Consider the following 16,119-nt stretch of genomic DNA (forward strand, 5'->3'; position numbering starts at 1 on the left):
AACAGCGACAAATGCCGGCAACACGTAGCCGGCAATTGCTGGGATTGCCATTCGGATTGAGAACTGGGAATGGGAATGGGCATTGGGTATTGGGACAGGGACAGGGATTGAGTATGGTACTGTGGACTGGGCAGTGGAAGCTGGGAGCGGGTGGGTTTTTGTTTCTTTGCTTCTTTCTTTACTGCTGGCAATGCGACAAATTTCACGCTCAAATGTTCGACACGCGCCGGCGCAGTGCAGCCTCCACCGATGCTGTTTGAAACCGAAAGGAGCAGCAGCCAGCAGCCAGCAGGCAGCAGGCAGCAGCTATCCAAAGGATGCCGTCAAAGCGGAAATGTTCAGTTCATTAGCGAAACGTGCGCGTCGTGTAATGGACGTGCCCCACCAGCAAGCTCTGCGGCATTGAAATCCCATTTGAATCCCGTGTTGCGGCCTGAGCCCAAGTGAAAGAGAAGTGAGTGAGTGAGTGAGGAGAGCGCGCGCGCGACTTCTATGGCCAAAAAGGAGTTTGAGTCGGCATCGGGAGTGGGAATCAGAGACAAAGCCAAGTGCGAAATTGCCAACTTCTGGCGTAATTAAATAATTAATTGGAATCAAACAAGAGAATTTCGCACAAAAAGCCAAAACAATTAACAAAGGAAAAGACGCTGGAGGGATTTTTGTTTAATTATAAGAAAGGTCAATAATCAGCCCCGGAGAGGGGGTTCTAGCGTCACGCACGCATAGTACACCCATAGCCCAAGTCCAAGTCCGAGTCCAAGTCCGCATCCGAGGGTAATGGACATGGACATTGGGCCAAAAACCGGTTAACCATCTTCATGCCTTATTTGTCGTAGTTTGTCGAGTGCGTGCGGAGCGAGTCTCTGGGAGTTTGGCAACAATGAGCGTTGTTTAATTAGAAGCGGCGCTGTAGCCCCAACACCTGTACATGAATTTGTATTGTAAAGTTAGCAGGCAGCACCAACAGCTCTTCTACAGCTTCAGCTGCGACCGCAAAGCGCCGCTTGATGGCCAACTGACTGACTGACTTGTGGCCAAAAGAAGATGCTCTTGCCACAGCATCGCAGTCATCATCATCGTCATCATCATCATCATCATCATGTTCCATGTATCCCCCCGCCAAACATCATTATGAGCCGCGCGAATTCTTCTTTGTGGCCATGGCAAAGACCACGACCACGACCACGAGACCAAGAGCAAGAGCAAGCCGAAGAGTCCGAAGGCGAAGACCAAGAACTTGCCGACGCTGACGTCGTCTTCGTCTGAGAGATGAGCGGCGAGTTGTTGGCCAAAGTTACATGGTGGCGTCGCAGTCGCTGCTGCTGTCGCTGTCGGCGTTGCCGTCGTCGCCAAAGCCGGCTTGGCTTGGCGCTTTGCTCTCTTTGCAGCGTCAGCGTCGCGAGATCCAAATGATGAGCATTTGAGTGTGTGCCAGTGTGAGTGTTGGAGAGTGAGTGCACGCTCTCTCTCAGCGTGTGTGTGCGTGTGCTTGTGAGAGGTTCTTTGCGCTCTCTCTGTCTCTACGTTCGCTGCTGCTATTGCTGCTGTTGCTGCGCTGCTGCTGCTGCTGCTGCTGCTGTTGCTGCGCTGCTGCTGGTGTGCTGGTGTGCTGCTGCTGCTGCGCTGCTGCTCGCTTCGTTCGTTTGATTTTCTCCAAATCGCCGCACGACGTAGGCTATATAAATAAGCACCGCGAACCCAATAGCTCCGAGTCTCTTTGAATTTTATGAAGCGGTTGTATCTTGGTGGTGCCCCCCAACCAGCCAACCGAACGGCCAACAGAACCCCCAGTTGGTACCACAGCAGCAGCAGCCGCACCAGCCACAAAAGCACCAGCAGAATCTTCTTGTAAAATCTCTTTTGCCTTTTTACCCCCAAAAAGCAAGCCAACGAACACAGTGGATTATTCCCAAAATAATTGTTAACAATACAAAAAATCGAAAAGTGAACAAAACACACTAACACAGAGAATACGACAAAATAAAGTGCGCGAAATGTTGTGCAACGTGTAAAAAGAGCCAGCAACAAGGATCTGATAACTGTGCAAGGACTGCAAAACGAAACCCAAAGATACAAACGCAAAGATACAAACCGCCAGTACACCGCAGTGGCTACCAGTGCACCACACACATAGAATCTCCGCAGAGTTCTAAAACGAAAGATTTGTTCATTCGTGCTGTTAATTGAGTGAAAAAAGGTGAGTTTTTTGCCAAAGTGGATCTCAAAAGGGTCCTTGGAGGGGGACAGTCTAGAAAGTTTTTTTGCAAATCAAATTACAAGTTTTGCTCGATTGTGTTGCGATTTTTTGTGATAGAGGAATATTTTTTTTTGAAAAGAATTTTTTCAAAGTTTTAGAGTTTTTAAACAAATTTTTTTAAGAACAGACTGTTTTTTTCTTAAAATAAATAAAACTTAGACATACTAAATACAAAAAATTAGCCTATAATCAATTAGAAATTAAAAAATAAATTAAAACAAATTTTTAACAAAATTTAAAAAATCAGAATTAATGCAAAAATTGTATAGTAAAAGATAACAAAAAAATTTGATAAATATATCCAAGCAAAACTTATACCTGAAAAAAAATTTTAATTTTAATTATATTAAACAAAAACCACAAAAAATATGCAAACTTAAAGTAGATGCAAATATTTTCCAGTATTCTTCAGTATACTTCAGATTAAGCTTCAAATTATTTTTGTTTAAATTTCAAAAGTCTGTGAAATGCATTTCCCATTTGTGCACAAATTCCCATTTCTGGCAAGAACATTTCCAAAGATAATTTCTAGAAATATTCATACTGTGGCTGTGACTAACAGCAACCCAATGGGAGGCATCGTTAGGGGTAATGATAATTCATTTGCGGATCATTTAAACTCGGGTATATGCACATGTGTGTGAGGCTTGTTGCGCAATTGTCTGAACTTGATTCAATAATTATTCATTTCCCTTGACTCGTTTGCAACTCTCACGCCAGTGGGCAGTGGACAACTCTTTCTAGGGCAAAAACCAGACCTCCATTTCCGTGGGCAAAAGGGGAGAGAGCTGAGAGCTGTGAGCTGAGGAGGGTGATGGGAAACTGCAGTGACTTTTGCCTGCATAAGCCGCTTTAAGCTTTACGGCAGCCAATTAATGAAAATTAATTTGCTTACAGCCAAATTAAAGCAGGAGCCCAGCCAGCCAGGCGTTAAAACGGCCTCAAAGTTATTCATTCATAAACAAGAAATTGCAGTAGGAGCGGGGAAAACCGTACACGTAGATACTCTGCACAAATGGAGCATTTTTATAGAGATTTTTGCGGAAAGATTTGCTGAACCAACGATGGCATTTTGTGGCAGAAAAGACAGCAAAGACCCTCTGAAAGTGTATACAAAAAAGAGTGTTTGGTTGCTGCTCCACGTCGGCTGCTGCTGCAAATTGCAACCATTCATTCGCTGGCTCATTCATTCATTCACAAATGGCTGGCTCCCCGGCTGGTTGCACAACTAACGGGCCACGCTCAGGCGTAAATGCCACGCGCCGCAGCAGTCTGCGACGCCGTCTACAGCTGCAGCCTTTGGCTATTTGCATTGTGAAAATAGTTTTTCGCCTGTGTTTTAATTTATGAAAGGCCATTCCATTCCGCGCTCTCGAGCCTCGTTCCTGGTCCTTGCCCAAAGAACTACAAAAACCATAATTAGAATTTATGCCCACAGCAGCTGTTGGGGAAATCCTTAAAGAGGAGAACCGACCGAGCGGCCGCTCTGCGTCGACATTTGTCAAAACTCGTAAAAACGAAAATGGCCCGAATGAAAAAGCTTTTAGTTAGCCATAAATAATACAAACTACTGGCCCGGCCGGCCCACCCAGCATCACCCACAGAAAGTGCCTCAAAGCGATATATTTATAGTTGTTACACGATGGTCCTGTGCGGTAGAGTCCTGTGTTGGACCTGGGGCCCAATAAAAAATGCAAATAAAACTCTGCCGCAATATGTGACCGAACGAACGTCTGTCCCCGTCTGCCCCTCAAACATTTTCAACCTGACTTTGAGTGTTATTTGGTTTGCCAGAGATTTCATTGGCAGCGGGCCAGACCGGAGAGACAGCCCGGAGTGAGGGGCAGCCAGCCCTGACATTGAAGGGCCATGGCCAGAGACTGGACAGAGACTGCACAGCAGCAGCAGGTGTTTGGTTTTGGTTGACATTTTTTGTGTGTCGGGTAAACTGTCCCTTGGCCATGAACGGAAATAGTGTGATTTATAGACAATTTCAGTCCGAACAACATTTCTGACAGAATTTCCGTCTGCAGCGGCGCCAGCAGGAAAATGGCAACGGATTTATTGATGAGACCAACAGGAAGCGTAGCCGATACAGAGTTTAGTTTTAGTTGCGGTCAACCCACAATCCCAATCCCACACACATCTAACACACAACCCCAAAGCAGGGCTAAGCCCCTTTTCCCCTGCTGAATCCCCCTTGAGCATTTTTTGGTTTCTGTGGTTTCAGCATTTTTTCTGGCATTTCACATCTGCTGCAGCATTTTAATTAAAAATGCCTGAAATGTCTCCGACTTGGGGCTCTGGCCGGAAAAGCAATGTCAATAATGACATAAATGCCTCGTCTTTAGGCACTTTAAGGTGTGCGGTTGCTGCCCCTGCCTCTGCCCCTGCCTCTGCCTCTGCGGTTGGGAATTGAATAGGAATTGAAGCTGGCATTTGGCTTAACCATCCGCACTTCCGGCAGAAACTTTGCAACGTTTTGTTGCCGCAAAAACTTAGTCAAAGCAGAAAGAAGTTTTAAAGTCTTAAAAGCTTATCGGTGGGCCCAACTCTGCGTATGATTAATGCCAAAAGCTGTGCAGAAGTTTGATGAACCGAGTACATGCGCTTGGGCAGAACATTCCCGACTTTCTATAGTCACTTTCAATATCAAATTCGAATTTATTTCATTCGAGTTTCGGCTGGGAATGTTCGCTGCTTTGGGACCTTTCTTTGTGAGCCTCCTCGGTGGCTCCTCTGGCTCTGCCGGCGAATTATCATAACAATTAAAAGCCACTGCAAGCGAGGCCAGCACGCAAAAATGTTCTTTAGCTTTATGTTAATTTATTATAATTTTTGGTCTTCTAGAAAGAAAGATTAAAGCAACTGAAAAAAGTCTTTAAAATATTTAATTGGCTGGCATGAGGCTTTTTCTTGCTACTATTTTAAGTTATGATGCGGATCCGGACACACCTGAGCGCTGACATCAGAGCGCGGATCAGAGCACAGACAGGAGCCAGCCCTGCAGATATTCTGGCACTGGGAAACTGACAAATTACATAATGACGGGCTGTCGGGCTAATGTCTCATTGTTGGGCCAACATTTGGTGCCGTTAGCAACGAGAAAAGAGAGGCTCAGCCCTCGCATCCCATAATCTAATTAGAGTCCCCAACATTATGCAAATGATATGCCGCGCTAATTGAGTGAAAAGCTGTGCGAAAGCCTAATGAGGCAGGGCGACGGGTGGGTCATGCAACTGACATCCGGCAGAGGCACTCCAATGCTGCCACTGCCACTGCCACTGCCACACTCGACTATCAGTTAATCCGATTAGGGCCATGTGTTTGTGCGCTCATAACACACTTAGCCTGTTGCCATGGATCTGCATTTACGAGTGGGAGAGTGCCTGCAGAAGATTCGCCCCAAAAACTAATTGGAAACATTTTTGGCAAGCCTGCTGGGTGTTTATCTAACAAATTTTAACATGTGCTGGATCAGTGATTCAGCATCCATTTGGCCAGCCAGCAAATGCAGCTAAAACCCCAAGCAAAAAGTTTGCCTTGGGCCAAGTGTTTCCCCGCCAAAAAGCTACTTGAGACAGCGCCAAAACTAAACATCATCCCTGCGCCCGGTTCGCGAGTCTTTTTGTATTTTTAAAGTTTAATTGAGTAAATCGGTTTATGTGCGGCATTAGCGTTGTAGTTGTGTCTGCTCTGGCCATAAAGAAAGTAAGCGCATCTAAGCCCATTACGAGCGAGGCAGCCCAGCGACCAAAGCGACCAAACGACACTTGTCTCGCATTACGCCCAAACAGCGCCAAGGTTAAATCGTGGTCTAGAACCAAGGGGGGCAGGGGGGAACATGCCACAAGAACTGGCTGCTGCTGCGACGCCGCTCGACTCGCGGGCTTAAAGTGTGTCGTGGGGCGCAAATTTCTCTAACCCAAATTGTTGTTGCTGCTGTTGCTGCCTCCGTCTTCGGTTTCGGGGCGCCGATCTGGTTTGCCACACAGATAGAGGCTTTCGAGTTCAATAGCCAAAGAAAGTGTCAGACGATAGAAAGAAAAAGTGTGCAGCGCAGAACCAATGGAGAGCTAATGGTCCAGCGACATCGATTTCAATGCCCGCACCTGTCCCTGCGCAATGCCTGTTATCAGGCCTCGCGAAATGCATTTGCCAAGCGCCCAGGGACAGAGAGATAGAGCCAAAAAGTGTTAATGCAACGAGCCATTAGGCCAGCAGCGCTTTTATGGGCCCAAAGGATGGGCGCGCCAGGGTCCATTTTGAGGCCAAAGCTTTGTGCGCTGCGTTAGTTATGGCTCTTAAAGTCTAGAAAATATCATTTGATTTAATTTGAAACAGCGCAAAGGCCAGCTCGAAGTCGGAATGGGAATTGAAACTGGAGTAGGGCCAGCCAGCCATCATCAATGCGGTCAAGGTGTCAACGCTGCTCGCTGCCAATTCTCGCTCCCCCCCTGCCATATTTTTGCCAGCTTATTAGCTCGGCCAAACTAATGTGTTTGTGGCTGGCTAGCCGCAGAGCGCCAATACAGTTATGGGGCTAACACAATTAAGCCAACGGTTCCACAAAAATTGGCAGCAGGCAGCAGAGAGCAGGCAGCAGAGAGCAGACCCAACTGGAAAGCCCATAAATTAATTCAATCGCCCGATTCAGCCAGAGTGCTCGAGTGGTGGCTGCAATTGCCCTCCAGGCAGCAGCCAAAGCAACGTTTTTTGGCCACTTCTACGCGCCTCGCGATCGTATCAGCGACAAAGATCAGTCGAAAAAATATCGAGAGATTCTTTTGTGTGAAAATATGCGAAAAGTCGTCGACGGCTCTGACGCTGGCCATTCCACGAGCTGAATAGTCAAAAGAAATCAGCGAGCAAAGAAAAAAACTCTAAAGAAATTCCCCCCCGACAAAAAACAAGTTCGTGGCCGCTGTGGCCTGAGGCCAGAGACGGAGCGAGAGAAAGATGCGAGTGAGGGGAAAGATGTTTCTACGTTTCTTGAATGAAATTAATTTCCATTGTTTGAAGAGTAAATAAGTAGGCAATAAAGCGAACTACAGTTAAACAACGCGAAGCGCAGAAATGTGGCAAATGAACGAACGAGAAATTGATGTCTGAGAAGCAGCAGCAGCAGCAGGCGATGATGATGATATGGAAATCGATCGAGTGGAGTGTTCTCATCATGCTTATGGGCCTACCCAAAGCTAAAGATTTCTATGCGCTGAAACATCCGATTATAAATTCCCAAAAAATGCCAAAAACTTTCATTAAAAGTGTGTTTAATCAGCGTCGCGTTTTGTTAGTCACACGCCGCGCTGTGTGTAAACATGAGCATAAATATAAATCAGTTTCATTTAATACACATATCCAGAGTGTGTTCGCAGCGTGTTCCTTTCGCAGCTCTTTGATGACGTACTTGTTTGTGTTTTTTGCACCCCTCAAACGTAATTTACTTGGGTATATTCTGACACTCAAAGCACATGTAACTCTCAGCAGTAATGAGTAACTAATAGTCCGCACATTCCCTCTCCTCTTTGGCTGTTCTTCAATCGTGTTGTGTTCCAGTCTAACTTGATTTTGGATATTTGTTTTGGTCGCGCTGTGTGACCCACATACCGACCCAGTCAACTCTTGTTTTCTGCTTGTTTTTTGTGTTTTGGTGTGGCTTGTGCATGATTTACACTTCATTACGTTTCAATTGCCATTCAAGCGGGTGTTCTATTGTCAACTAATGATCTTGGACATACGTTAATGAGTGATGCGTTCAACTGTTTGGCTAATCGATTGCCTTTTCCCTTCTCTCGTTGCAGGTATGTAAATCCAAATTGGTTCAGAGCCGCTCTCTGGTTTGGCTGCACAAATGCAGACGTCAAGCTGTCCGCCCGTAAAAGTATGCAATAATAAATTAGACAGCAAACGCGAATTGCAGCAGCGACTGCACTTTTTGTTGGCCCTGCTGCCTGCTGCTTAACTGCTTCAATTTGCATAAATAAATAATTCAGCAATGCAATGCGCTCGACGCTGCAACAATAAAAACGCCAGCAAATTGAGTCGCGAAATGAAACAGAACAGAAGTTGAGGCAGAATCTGTGGGGTTGACATTTAAATTTATGCAGAAGGGAAGCTGGCAAGTGGCGGCTGCTGGAGCTGGGGGTGCAACCGCCAAGCCGCCAACAAGGTGCGTGCCTCGACACAACATTGACAACAGACACAGAGACGAGTCGTCGGAGGTGCTTTGTGCTCTGATGAGGCAATAAAGCGTGGCATGGCAGCAGCTTTCATTGCATCCTTGCCTTAGACAAGCACAACGACACGGACGCTCATTATTGAAGAGGGCAAAGGCACGGACACAGGTTGACTATCCGGCACATCCTTGTCATCTCTCTACCCCATATATGGGCTGGTGGGGGAAATTCCGACGCTCCTGCATTGTTTGCATACTTGACTTCATTGCCTTCAAGTGCTCAGCCTCCCAGTCGCAGTCCCTGCTGGCCCCGTGGCTTTTTTGCAACCCTTTTGCCGCAGCTGCGCTTAAAGTTGCCACCGCGCTCCTCCCGCACTGCCGCTTGCAGCGTGTCACTCTCCGCTGGCTGCGAACTTTGCCAGTTTTAATTGAAATTGAAATGCAGAATAAATGTTTTGCCATTTGCCCGTGGACAGGTCAGAACAATGCCACTGCACAATTGATGGCCAGAGCTGAAATTCGTGTTTTAAATGTCGCTGTGCATAATTTAGATTGCAAAATGCCAAGCCGAAAAATCTATATATCGAGCAGTCAATTTATTTATAGACCCCCCCACACACACACCCACACTCTGCACCCCCCTGGGGCTGTGAGTGGGGGAATGGGAAGCCAAAATCAATTTAAAGCCAATTTTCAGACGCTAATAAATTGAATTAAAAATGTTTGAGATCAAAAAATGAGTGCCCGACAAAACCCCAGGAAAATTTCGTTACCCCCCAAATCAGTTTTCCACCTCCCACCCCCTCTGACACGCCGACAGTTCATCCATCCATCACTCTCGAGGGGTGTCAGAGCCCCCGCTCTGGGCGCTTCTAATTAGGTATACGAAAACGCCGACGAGTGCTGAGTGCTGAGTGTTATGGCAACTATTTATATGAACATCATAATGCGGAAACTCTTACCCGAACTGAGGGGGGAGTGCGCGGTGAGCGGGAGGGGCTTCTAAGAACCCGCCGCGCTTAATAGGAACCGAAAAACTGGTTAGGCTTTAATGGGCCTGCCCCCCCGTGGCCGCTGGCATGTCTTCTGCCCGCGTAATAGCCAAGTTGACCAGCCATGAAATTCAATTTCATTTCGTGTATCATTTCTGGGAACAGCCAAAGTGTAAAGTGCACTGAACGGGCAGAGGCCCAGAACTGTTGAGTACAAACTCCAGCTAGCAGCTGGAACCTGCCACAAACGATGTTTGCGGAGGCTTCAGCTGGATGAATGAGTTTTATCAAGTCGGCGGACAAACACTTTCCATGGCCTGGCATTTTAAACTGTTTTCTCGCTCGCAGAACACTTTCCTTTGCCGAGCAAATAAAACTAAAAACAAAAGCAAATAAAAGTGAAACTTGACGCCGCTTGACGACAAACAATTTGCTCTTCGCTCAATGGAGGAGCTGTGGAGATTTCGGTGCCAAATCTCACGTTCATCTCTTAATGATGGAGCTGCATCCATTTAATCGTCATCGTGCACGTGTAAATATCTCATTGAAGCCACATTCCGTTGCCAGGAAGCAGCCAGCTCCGCTCTATGCATAATTAAGTGTTTTTATGCGGGTCTACAGCCTGTAGCCTGAAGCCTGTGTAGCATCCATCTGATTAATGGAATCAACTTTGGACAAAGCACCTGCGATGGGCATTTGGAAATTGGTTGGCAGGCGCAGCTCTGGGCGCCGTTCGTTGCCGTTCTCAAGTGGGAATGGGCCTAGACCGGGACTGACTTTGGCCTGCGATTCTTTCTGCTTTTTGGGATTTATTTGTGTGGAAATGAGCAGCTAACGGTATATGAATCATGACTTTGGCAGGCAGCATGATTTAAAACACTCACTCATATGCGGCGGCGTTTGCCGGAGTCGTCGCTGGAGTCTCAGCAGCTGCAGAGTGCCATGACTTTATGCGCAGACCAGGCCAGACCAGGCCAGACCAAGCCAGACCCACGTCCAGGCCCAGACTAGGCCGCCGCTTCTCTTTTGCTATTTGCGCATATTTTAGCACATTTTGCCCTGTCCGCCAGGGCGTCCGCCTGTCCGCCTGTCCTGCTGTCCGCCTGTCCTCTGTCCTCTGTCGCGCTGCTGCCTGGGCTCCAACTGCTCGATCGGCATCGCGACGCGACTTTGTAGCGCGTAGAAAAACGTGCGATTTCAAGTTGACAGCACAGCTATGCCATGAACCCTGCCCAGCTACAGCTACAGCTACGGCGACTCCACAACTCCTGCTACCTCCTCCCACTCCTCGCACAGTGACTGGGCTGAGACACTGAGACACAGCCTTCTCCTGCTGCTGCTGCTCCTTCTCCACCTGAAATCAGCTGGAAAAGGCAACGTTTTTCATTTTCTACATTTTAATGCAATTTTTAATTTATTTGTTTTGTCGAAGCGACAGCAGACAGCACACAGAGACACACAGAGAGACTCCGCTCTCTATCAATGCTGCTGCCAGAGGCACAGGGACTGGGGACTGGGTACAGGGAACGCATGTATTCCTCATTGATTGGCATTTCCTGGTTGGGCAGCGCATTAGACTGGCCAAGTCAAGTGAATTCCTCGAAGCGGGCTCGCACCAAGGATGAGCCCCCAGCCCAGACGCTGTTTGAGCGCTGCGTTGACTTTTGGCCAGAGTTTTTGGTTGTTTAGTTCCTGCTCTGGCTTGGCCATGGCTCTGTAATTATCTGCGACTGGCCAATGAGTCACTTAGCAGAAGAATCTCTCTGTCGATGATCGATGCTGACTTGCAGAAGCAAGCAGCAAAACAATCCCATGACATCACAGCGCTCGAAATAAATGCGTATCCGGGCATTTCCCATGCCTGTCTTTGGGTTGTAGCATCCCCCAGCAAAATACTTGTACACATTTTGGCATACACTTCAGCTCAACTCGTTGCAAAAATTACATACAATAGACATGAGTAATCATATAAATGAGATTCAATTGATGGCTGCCCACCGGCCAGCAGTGGAATTTGATTTGGGAGTCAGCAGTCAGCCCCAGTCCGCGCCAAAAACTCAAACTGAAGCTCATTGATCCACTTTTAGCGAAATTCTGCGCTCAAATCACGTAGCTGCCAGAGCTTTAATGTTTATTTCGGCTAACTGTTTTTGGCCAGGCTCTCTGGCATAATTAGAACCAGTTTGCCTAGCGCTGGAGAAGGTGCTTCCAGCTGATACATAATTGTGTACATATTTACATATTTGTGTACATATGTTGGATGTTTGATCACAATTATGATGTGTACCAGCAGGAAGTGCATGTTTTCGGGTTGTACAAACATCAATCAAGTTTCCCCTTGCCATTCCGAGAGTATCTGCAGTTCGGTTCGTTGAATGTTTCCCTGTCTTCCACCTTGCTGCCAATTGCTGCTCTTTTTCTGTGTCTGTTTTATGACTGAAATTTGCAAATCGCTTCAAACATTGTATAACATTATTCGCCTGACACGTGTAGGCGTCATTAAAGTTCGGTTTCGCCTGAAGTTTGTGGGCCAATGCAGCGCCAGTGGGTCGTGTCTCATATTTACAATCACGTAGGGAAAACCTGGCTATCGCCCGCTTCTGGCCAGCTGAAAAGTGAAGCCAGAAATGTAATGGCTCCAGGCGAAATGCCTAATTGGGATGTTTGCTTTGAATTAAGCCAAAATCAAAGCCAAAACCAAAGCTCATTAGTCAGCAGTTGCAGCTATGTTGCATGCCGCAGTGGCAGAGGCAGCTGCAGCAGTGGCGAGTGAAATCAGAACGCTTCTTCTGGCTGGCAACAAACTTGACCCCAAGAAAAAGAGAAATTTGTGGCAAGAGCGCTACAAAAAAAGCGAAAAAAAAAATAGGAAACAAAATCAGCGCACGATCTGCGGCAGCTCTTCGGCTGGTGTTGGGTCAGCCACAAGCTGCTGCCACTGCCACTGCCACTGCCAGCAGCCACTTCCACTGCCACATATGGCCAGCAGATTGCATGCTGCAGGCGAGCACACGGTAGCCAGCATCATCAAGATTTGTCACAAATCAAAGCGGGCAGGCAACTAATCCAGTTCAAGTGTTGCAGTTGGAGTTGGGCTCTGGTTCTGGCCTGGCCGACACACAGCGAAAATGGCAAATTGCCGTCGAGTTGCACTTGGAGTCCGCTGCTGGAGATGGCAGTCGCAGTCGCAGTCGCAGTTGCTGGCTTGGCGTTGGCGTTGCCACAGACAGACGCTGAAGAGCTGGAGCTCGAGTCGTGCTGGGCAGCTTCCGCATGCCGTTGCTCCATTGGCTCCATGGCAGTGGCACTCGCAGTGGCAGTGGCTGTGGCAGTGGCCGTAGCGCAGCGCTGACAAGTGACTCAGTCGGTCTCCAACAGAAGTTTACATTTGGCGCGGGTTTGTTTGCTTGTTTGCTGCCTCTCTGCCTGCTCCCTGCTCCCAGCCGCATGCCGCATGCCGCCGCCTAAATTTGCCACTAGACACCGTTATGTTTGCAGATCGTGAGCAGCACCGTGAGCTTTATTAATTTCAAGCAAACTCCTCCAATTTGTGGCTCAAGTGGCTTGCTGGAGATGATGCTGCCCGCCTGTCCGCTGATGATGCCACAAGGTCGCTCAATTGTGAGTTCACAACCGAAAATTTGCATTAGACCCTCGTGCATTAGAGTTCAAATAATGTGCGGCTAATCAGCAGATCTAAGCTGAGAATTTAAACCGAAATCTAGCCGTAATCTCTGCCTGGCAGTTAGCACCTTTTCCATGCTGTTAAAATTGTATTTGTGAGGTGCCTGGACTTGGCAAAGGTCGCACATTCCTGAGGCCATATGCCTGCCAATTGGCTTCCTGTACCGCAACAATTTGGCCTACCAATTGGCCACAACTATGCGAACGATAGACGAGCGATTGGCGATTGCCGAACGGGCATTGGCGATTGGCGATTGCTGATTGCTGATTGGTCGATCTGCCGCGATCGGGCGATAGGCACATGTGTGTGAGGGCCTCGCGGCTGTTCGTTCGCTCGTTCGCGGATTTATGGGGATGACGTGCAGAACAAGGCAATTGGCCAGACAAAAGGAATACCATAAACATAAAATAGTAAAAGAAAAAAGAAAAGAAATGCAATTTGCAATTGCTGCTGCCACGACCGTTAAATGTGTGGCAGTGGCAAGAACGAAATGGCAGAGCCAGAACAGAACACAAAACCAAATTAACGCCAAACAACAGCAGTGGCAGCAATTGCAATCGAAGAAGTGTAATACGATAAGCTGCAGGGGAGAGGGTAGAGTAGAGAGAGGAGCAGGCAGATCCCCAGATGGACGCGTGAGGTTGGGGTCAGGCAGCAGCAGCAGCAGCACTCTGATGGGGAGATCGTTCTGGGATTGCTATTGGAACTGGCACTGGGACGGGGACTACCACTGGGGCTCTTCGCTTGTGTGCTAAATGTCAATTTGATACCAGCCAGAAATCCAATTAAAGCTGCAGAGTTGGATATTCAGCTGCAGCCTGAGACTCGGCTTGCAAATTGCAAATTGCTATCGATCTCTGACTGCGATCTTGTCGATGGGTCGTCGTTAGATGCGTGCCCCAAAGTATATTTGTGGGTCATGGTACAAATTTCAAAAGCAAAAGGCAAACAGACAGAGCAGAGCGAAGGAACAGACAACAGACAACAGTCGGAGTCAGAGTCAGAGCTGGAACTAGAGTCCAGAGTCAGACACAAACACGACAGCCGACACAAGATAGCTCTCTGACAAGAGACACCTTTTGATATGCTAACGAAGCGTCTGCTCCTCGGCTCCCTCTCCGCTGGCCGTGCCCCCGACTCGTGCCCCGACTGTCAAAATGCTGCCCATGCTGGGTTGCCCCATGTGAAATTTTCCCACCCTCCATTGAGGCCGTCGTCTGTCGTCGTCGTCGTCTGCGTCTCTGCCTTTGTGAAATGTAAATTCTTATTTTTTCTCTCTGTTTGTTTCCACCGCTCGGGCCATACATTTATATTAGAGCTGCGGCTGCTGCTGCTTCTGCTGCTGCTGCTGCAGCTGGGCCACAATTTGTGCAACTGGGGAAATGGGAACTTGCAACTTGCAGCAGCGGCAGCCTCCACGCATGCCCACAATGTACAGTGGATATGGATATTCCCCAGAGTTGGGTCAGGGGCAGAGACTCAGCCGCTCGCCTGTCCAGTGCCTACCCTTTGTGGGCAGGAGGCAGGGCCACGCTATGCAAATATTGCCACTGCCTTTGCCACTGCCTTTGCCTCTGCTTCCACCGCTGCACTTCACGCATGAGCCGCCGCTGCCTCCTCCTGCTGGACCTGAATACATTTTTCATAACGCATATCAACAGTGGGCCATGCCATTGTCAGAGCAGGCCAGGTCTCCACTGGGTCTGACATCGCAGACATCGCAGACGATGAAGATGCATGGCTTAGGCCTTGCCCTTGCCTTTTCTTCCAAAATCTTGCAAATTTCCCATGACCGATATCTGCTGGCACATGTGTGTGTGTTTGTGTGTGTGTGTCCGCCCCTCTTTGGGCACACTGGTAACAAGCGCCTGCCTCGTTTTGGGCAAATGCGAGAGTACTCCTCGTACTGCAATGGGTAAAAGTAGTTGCCTGCTGCCTGCTGCCTGATGTCTGTGTGTACTTTTGGCTACTACTTTTCATTCACAAATTGAATTTGTGTCACACACACAGAGAGAGCAGAAGACACATGGCAGCTGGCTGGCTGGCTGGCTGGCTGCTGACCACCCCTTTATTTGGTCTTAACCCAAATACTGAAAATGCTATGCTATGGCTGAAAAGAATAAAATTGCTGGCCATTTAGCCACGGCGAGTACAGTGGAATATAATTACCGCAACAAGTTGCCAGGCTGCCAGGCTGCCAGGTTGCTAGGTAGCAACATGTTGCCCGCTGTTGCAGTGTTGCTTGCTCGCTCGCCTGTTCGTGTGTTGCTAATAGCTTTAGAACAAGTGCCATTTTGGCCAACAACTAATAGCCAGTTTGTGTCGCTTCCGTTGTCAGTCCAAGCAGGCAGGCGGCATTTACAGCATCATCATCATCTTCATCACCATTATCATCATCATCATCTTCATTGTACAGGTTGTTGCTGGCTCTTGTTTCTGGCTGTTGTGAGATTATCATTATTGTTATTGTCGCTCGTCATGTCAACTCGTCATCAACATGCCGCGACTTCGAATGAGATGGTAGCAGCAGAGGCATCGGCCACAGCCACAGCCCCAACTCCAGCCTCATCTTCAGCATCTGCGCAGCAATCTTTCAACTTGACCGAGAGGCGGCTTCGTGTGTTGCATACCTCACTCGTTACTGTTGCTGCCCGAGCAGCACGCAGCAGTGATATTTGTGACTCCCGTGGCTCAGCGCAGGTTGAGGCTTTCGCTCTCTCTCTCTCTCTCTCTCTCATTCCCTCTCCCCACCAGTTTGCCTGCATTTTAATGAGCACAATTCGCGCATTTATGATGAGCGTCGAGCGTTGCTCATTCGCCGCAGCTGCAGCCCCAGCCCCAGCCCAGCCCCAACATTAGCCGATTTTTATTTGCTTGTTTCGTTAGCGAGTAAATCCAAACAGCTGCCCGAGGGGGAGCATTGCCGTAACCGAAACCACTCGGATTTCACGAGAAAGGCAGCAGGGGTGGCGAAGGAGAGAGGGAGAGAGAGAAAGAGCTCGATATG

The 16,119-nt window shown here is 48.2% G+C and overlaps 1 protein-coding gene across 1 annotated transcript in view; it reads left to right on the forward strand.

Moving 5' to 3' along the window:
* Nucleotides 1–1,727: 1,727 nt before the first annotated feature.
* Nucleotides 1,728–16,119, forward strand: part of LOC117899439 (mucin-19) — a 37,210-nt gene continuing 22,818 nt past the window's right edge. Inside the window, exon 1 of the mRNA XM_034809443.1 lies at nucleotides 1,728–2,197. The gene's annotated coding sequence lies outside the window, so the exon portion shown is untranslated. The remainder of the gene's footprint in view (nucleotides 2,198–16,119) is intronic.

Source organism: Drosophila subobscura, chromosome O (assembly GCF_008121235.1).
Source record: "Drosophila subobscura isolate 14011-0131.10 chromosome O, UCBerk_Dsub_1.0, whole genome shotgun sequence".
NCBI lineage: Eukaryota > Metazoa > Arthropoda > Insecta > Diptera > Drosophilidae > Drosophila > Drosophila subobscura.